Source organism: Thunnus albacares, chromosome 10, assembly GCF_914725855.1.
Source record: "Thunnus albacares chromosome 10, fThuAlb1.1, whole genome shotgun sequence".
Taxonomy (NCBI): domain Eukaryota; kingdom Metazoa; phylum Chordata; class Actinopteri; order Scombriformes; family Scombridae; genus Thunnus; species Thunnus albacares.
Window position 1 is genome coordinate 26,291,024 of NC_058115.1, and position 7,313 is coordinate 26,298,336.

Here is a 7,313-nt window from a genome sequence, read left to right on the forward strand (position 1 = left end):
ACAGCAGACAGCTGTGGTAAGGGTTAGAACCCTTCTATGTTTGTCCTGATTTATTATTATTTTTTGTTTTATTCTGCCGCGGCTCAAATTGCCATGAGCTGGAATGAGCGAAGACCATGAAATGTGGCATAATAACTGGAAATGATGCGCATATGCTTCCCAAGAAATATGAGCCCCGTCAACCAGATGGTGGCGCTGTAATTAAGGCCCAAAAGTTCAATTTTCGAAAGGCCACGCCCCTTACATTGTTTGACTTGAAAATTCACACACAAGTCCAGCTTAATGTGCTCTACAAAAAAGCCTCTTGGACTATAAAAGTACACCATGATAGATATTTTGCTAATTAGCATAAGCTGAAAAACATTAGTATGAGTAGAACTTTTTGGATTTTGACTTTATTGACACCAAATGTGGTACACTGCATTATGGGACTAAGATACACATTTCTATTGTAAATGAGCAAGATCGGTTGAAAAACATGGCTGCCTTCAACCAAAATATCTTTGCAAAAGGAGGGGCTTAGAGAATATTGGCCAACTCATTAACCATTTGTCCAATCATCATCCAATCACAGTCTTGGTACATAACTTCAGACCTTCATTGGGAATAGGTCTACCAAAGCATTTTGAGCCCAACCCATAGGGGGCGCCACAGATGCCACAAATGTGTAACTGAAAACCTGGTGGACAGAATTTCACCAAAATTGGTGTTCACACTCTGGAGGTGACTATTAACCAAAATCTGAAGTGCCATTCTGATAAGTGCAAGTGAGCGTGACCTATCACATATTGGCTCATAACTCAAGATGCTAAGCAATCCTGATTAAACTCACTGGAGACATCCAGTGGAGACACTCACTGCGTATCCTTTGCTATCTCCTGAACATACACACTAAAAAAGTGATGAAAAAAGTGTGTGATTAGATTCACTCATTCCTGAAACAGAATTAAACTAGCTGAAGTGACTTTGCTCACCTTTGTGAAGCCTGAAATCCACTCGTTGCTGCTTGGGGTTTTAATTTTGGCCGATTGAGTTGCTTCCTTCTGTTGAGCACAAAAAAGGTAAGAACCCTTCAATTGCTGCTTGCAGCTATATTTTAGTTTATTCTGCTGACATACATTTGAAGCAGAAACAAAAGGTGCATTACTTTACTTATGTTCTCCATCTTAACTAAGTAAATCTAACTATGAACTGATTGATCTAATACAATAATCACTGTTTAAATTAGGCCACATGCAATGAGCCACAGCAGGGACCTGTCTTTTTTTATGAGTTTTATAAAACAAATCATTTGTCACATAAGAGTTTACCTTTCACTGACTGACTAAGCAATCTTTGATAGATAGATTTTGTTAAATTGCTGCTACTACTGCTGACAATACTGCTACTGTATAACAGTTTCTCAGCATCAGCCCCACATGAAGTGGTTTTCTTAATGCACTACCGCCATCTACTGGAAAAAAAGAATGCCCAACCTCAGAGGTAGAAATTATGAAATTTTTTATCTTGAACTGAGCATTCCTGGAGAAATCTAGTTAATGATCCTTTTGATGATGTTCCTTTATAATTCTTACATTTGATGTATGTTTTGGAAGAATGTCTCAAAGGCAGAGATAATCAGAGAAAGCAACTTGATATATCAGCCTTTTCTTGAATATTGGTTAGTAGATGAGGTCTGCTGCTCACACAGTATGATGGTATTCTCTCAGTCACCACAGAACAAAAATCTGACCTTAACTCTGACTTTTAATTAAAAGTCTGTAATATATCCACGATTTTACCTTTCCTACTACCAAAACAGATTGTCCTGATGGAAAGTCACTAACCCACTCAAAAGACTGAAATCTTTTCAGCTTATTTGGTTCAGTTTAGTTTAACTATTCAGCTGAGAGTTTAATGTCCAATGATGGCCCTAAAAGTTCTTAAGTGACAGTGAGTTTGCATGTGAATGGTCAACTTTAATGATACAACAGTACAAGATATCATTCATCAGCAGTTTCAGTACAAAACGATAACAGATATACAATTAGCTGCAAATGTTTTAAATGAATATGTGACAAAAATTAGAATTTTATGAAATGTATTGTTGCAGTAAGGGTGACATTAATTTATGTAGATAAAACAGGGATTGGCTAGCACTTAAGGGAAAGCAGGTTTCATGCTTTAAAACAGTGTATTCTCATGTTCCCTCCAACTGCCCATCAGGACACAAAACTATCAAGGGAGCCTCCAGGTTTGGGACTTTCCTTCCTCCATGGTGCACCCATAGATTCTGGTTCAAGTGTCTATGTCCAATACATGCATTAGACCCCCTCCCCTTATGATTTTAAATCTGCCTAAATCCTCGCAAACTAGTGTTACTCTGTTCTGCTCAAGACCTGGAGGAACCAAATACTGACCTGGAGGATCAGAGCAAAGCCTTTGAGTGGGTAGCTAATTCCCTCATCAGCTGTCCTCTGGGCTGGGATGGAGTCAGGAGCGATAAAGCAAAGCTAGCCCCATCTGGCAGAAAAAACACAAAATTAGCTAATATAATTGGAATGAAAATACCAGGGTTACTCACTCAAAACTCTGTTTTTGTTCATTTTTTAAGGAGTCATTTAAAAAAAAAAAATCCCATCTTGTTCCTTCTTACTCTCAAATACTTTCAACTAATCTTTTTTGCTTTTTGTTTCTTACCGTGTCTCTGTGATAATCCACTGACTCACTCAGCCCCTCACTGCACCGTTTTCATTTGATTTCTACAATATTAAGTATTTGAAGCTAAAACTTAAATAAAGCTAGAAAAATTCCACAGCAAATAACATTAGTAGAACATGGCATGAAGATAATGGTCATGAAGCTCCAGTTGCCACCTTTCCCTCTCTTTTTGAGAGGTTTACATTTTTGTGTTTCGCTATTATACTGTACATCTTTCAAATTATACTGTATGGCCACATCATCATCATCATCATGGCATTATTTGAAGTCTCCAGCTCATGACTATTACTTGTTGAGAATGTTTCTGAACTTTGGCTCAGGTAGACATGGTTCATTTCTCTGCTGGCTTGGATGGGGATTGAATATTTTGGCATTGATTAGCAAATCAATAATTGTATCTGCAATACTAATATCTAAATGTGCTAATTTGCTAGACTGGATAGTAAATAGCTAACAGTACAAAAAACATTTTGTCCAGGTGTTATGAGATTGTTGAGTTTGAACATGTAGTGTTTCATAGACAAGTAGATGTAAGGCAACCATAATGTCCTGTGTGCTGGCAATATGATTGAACTGTATCTACACCTATATTAGGCATGGGACGATATGAAAATTTCATGTCACGATTATCCTGGCCAAAATCATTGTGATTAACAATATCTTCATAATCATTAAAATATGCAAAACATACTGGAATCACTTTACCTTACGAATTATTTTTATTGCATCATAGGACTCAACAAACAAGGACAGATTCAGACTCTCAAGAACACCCAGCAAGTAATCACAATGAGAGAAAAAAATCCATTAATAAAAATAATCTAGCTATAATCTAGCTATCAACCTGATATCCAAGCATTCACATTCCGAGCCTTCAGCCATGGTGACGAATGACTGGAAAGATGTGGGCTCCCCCTTGTGGCAAACGGCAAAACAAATCATGAAATCAATAGGTTTGAGCTAGACAGTTTTTTCAAGTCACTCATATGAGGATATTCACGATTATCCCGATAATAGAAATTCACCACAATTAAATTATCTTAAGTGTTTTCATTAATCTAATAATTTCCCATCCCTAACCCATATCCATACAGTATTTAGTTTATCTGGTTGATACTGTAGTCAGCCATTGTTTTCCCATTATGACAAACAAAACATTTGAGTCCCAACAAATGTGCCACAGTGTTTCATAAAATTAGCTTTGAAGGACAAACCTGTGGAACTGCATTATGTGTACATCTCAGGAATGTTAATACTTCACACAGAGAAAAAGAAACAGTAACTTGTAATCCACAGTACATTTATTTATAATAACATTTAAACCAATACTACCTCCAAAAATGATACAAAACTGAGACCCCTTGAGGCCCCCCTTACTTAAACTTACTGTGTCAGTGACTTTATTGCACCCTGTTGCCCCAATTGAGGAGTAATACAAGATAAATTGACACTGGGCCAGGGGCGCTGGATTAATTTCAGACGAGCAAAAAAGTGTGTGTGTGGCGTGTATGTAGGCTTTATGTGTAGCTGTAGATAAAACGGAGACTCTCACCATAGCTTAGAGTAACTATAGCTTGCTTCTACCACAGAGTGACGGTATAATTCCAAACACAAAACAGCTAACTAGTGCTTGTGGGATTAGATACAAGTTTTTTTTGTTTTTTCTATTTGTTTTTTTTGTCCCAAAACTACAAGTTTACAGGATAGTAACAGTAACAGTAACACACGCAGCTGAGTAACAGCAAGCAGGCAATAGGAATGTTAACGTTGTCCTTGTGTTGTAAGCAGCTATGCCCCAAGTCTGTGGGCTCAAAATAGGGCCAAATATATTGTAGCTGTGTACCACATATCTGAATGTGTGACAACATTTTGTATGAATACATTCAAATGTGTGAATGTGTAAAAATATCTGAACAAATAGATTTAATTTTCAAATCTATAAGGAGATCTGTGGCTGTGCATGACATTTTGTGAACAAAGGACAAAGGAAAAAGATTTGTAAAAATAATTTCCAGAGTGTGAGTGCATGAAGAAGAAGTTTTGCAGGTACACTTCTATCTGTTTGTGGGTGAAAAAAGTTCAGAACTCAATTGTATGTGTGAATCCCAAGTTTATAGCCACAAATCAAATGTGGGACAACAGTACTCGTACTCGTAGGTTTGATTCATAGTTGTAAACTTGGGATTCACACATAAAACTGAGTTCTCTGTAAACCAGATGTGTAGCTGCAAACTTTTTTTTTAAACTCCAAACCTTTGATATGTATCTGCAAACCTGTCTGCAAATTTTCTTTATGCATTCATACATTAGAGATTATTTGTGCAAATCTTTTTCATTTGTTCACAGAATGTCATGCTACAGATCCCATCATGGATTCAAAAATTAAACCTATTTAATATCTATTCAATTTATCATATTTTTTTTTACACATTCACACATTTGAGTGCATTCATACAAAATGTTTTCACACATACAGGTATGGTGATACACAGCTACAATACTTATGACACTATTTTGTTTCTATACAAATCCATATTTAACGGTAAATTAGAAAAAAAGCAAAAAACATTACTTTCCTGCTGCTTCACCTTTGCAAATTATCAACATGCCATGCTGTTGTGAAAATGTCATTCATAGCCTACAATAGCCTAAATAAACTTTGGGAGCACCTAGATTGCCTTTACTCAAAAAGGAAATGCTTTGGACCTGTGTTGTTCAATGCACTATCATGAATTAACCGTTCACATGAGCTTTCATATAAACAAGGACCAAGTCACATGAACTTTCAAAATGAGTGTGTTGACTGGCTGGTTGCCTGTGCATGCCGAATAGGTTTTGCCTATGGGTGTAAGCATCTAATTTTATTGGTTGCAATGAACACTGTATGCACTTAATTTGTGTAACAGTGTCCTCTATGATTGGATCAAAATGTAAATATTTTTCCTGTTTTATGTTTGCTTCTTTATTTTACCCAATGTTTTAGAGTGGATGGGAATGATTGAAACGTCTTTTTACAGTAAGTGTTGCAATATAGAGGTATTTGCAGCAATACAGTGATTTGTGTCTTAAGAAGAATGTGAGAGGGGGATAAAGTCGGGGGAGCAATGGCTCCTTGGACCCCCTACATCCGGGGCCCTTGGGCCCAATTTCATCTTTTCTTAAAGGCTGATCTACTGCTGTTTAGACTGATGCCCCAACCTATCTGTTAGCCCTAATGGAGACCAATATATAGATAAGTGTGTCTTGCCAGGAAAATCAATATCGATGTGGCCCATGATGGTTTTTGAGTTAAAGTGCTTTGTTTTCTGCCATTGCTTCGAAACAAAGAGGCTATGGGTCCTTCTATTAACAATTCTCAGTCAACCTTGAGACAGACAGAAATAGAAATAGAAATAGACAGACGGGGTGTAGTGGTGGTGGAGGAGGGTGGCAGCATCGGTACCAACATCACTAGAGCGTTAGATTTGGTTGAGGATAGAAAAGCATCATCAATGGAGCACACGCAAGAGCTTTGAAGAAGAGTGTGATGGGGTGTAACGAGACAGAGATGGGCTATGAATGACCAAAATAATCTTTCATCTTTCTTCTTTATCATAAGAAAATAATGTTATTGGAAAAGTGTATTTTGCAAAGAAAATTTGATGAGAAAGAAGAACTTCAACAGTTAAGTAACGATTACAGTTTTTGTGTATCCAGTAAAGTTGATGGAGTTAGTAACACAGCACATTTTTTGTGAATATAGTTTTATTGATGGAAATAAAAACAAGCTTCATCTCGCAATTTTGCAATTCCAGTTATAGTCCATAGCTGCTGAAAAGATATATAATCAAAGTCATATACAGTTTGAATAAGAATACTGGAAGGGGGTTGTGTCTTCCTAATAAATATTACCTGTGTTTTGCTTGTTTATATTAAAAAAAAAAGAAGAAAGAAATCCAACTCATACAAAGAAATGAAACAGAAATTAATAGCAAGAAACCGATACCTTCCCTTTGCAAGACAAACAATCCAAATCAATCAGTCAGCTATCCAGTTCAGTTTACCCTCATTTTATTTCTAACATTATAGATCTAAGTAGCGCTCTGACACAATGAAACATAGATCTTTGTATAAAAATAAATATAGTATAACTTTGCAAACTATATCACAGTTGTCAGGTGAGTTATGCACTGCTGTGCTTGGCTAAATATTACCATGGTGATGCATATTGTAGTGCATTTTCTATGTTTATGCTGTTTATATGACATTTGATTGATTTGAGGTGATTGGTAAGATGAGCATCAAACTGTTTACTCAGCATGATGCAGAATTGGAAGCTAATGTTGAATATTAGTTATTTGCTGAAATACTTTAAAAAAGGGCTAACACACAGTCACTCCACAAAGCTCGTTCTTAAAGGTCAAAATACAAGACTCTGAAAAGAACCTCTGTCATACAATTACTCCATGAAGTGTACACATGGTAAACATGAAGTGATTTCTTTGTACCAAAATAAAATCAGCAGCAAAGCCGTTATTCTTCATTTTATGTTCTACTGCACCAGATTAATCCAAGTAAGTTGTGGCGTAATAGTTGCCCAAAGTTTACTCAACAGAAGAAACGTGAAGACATAT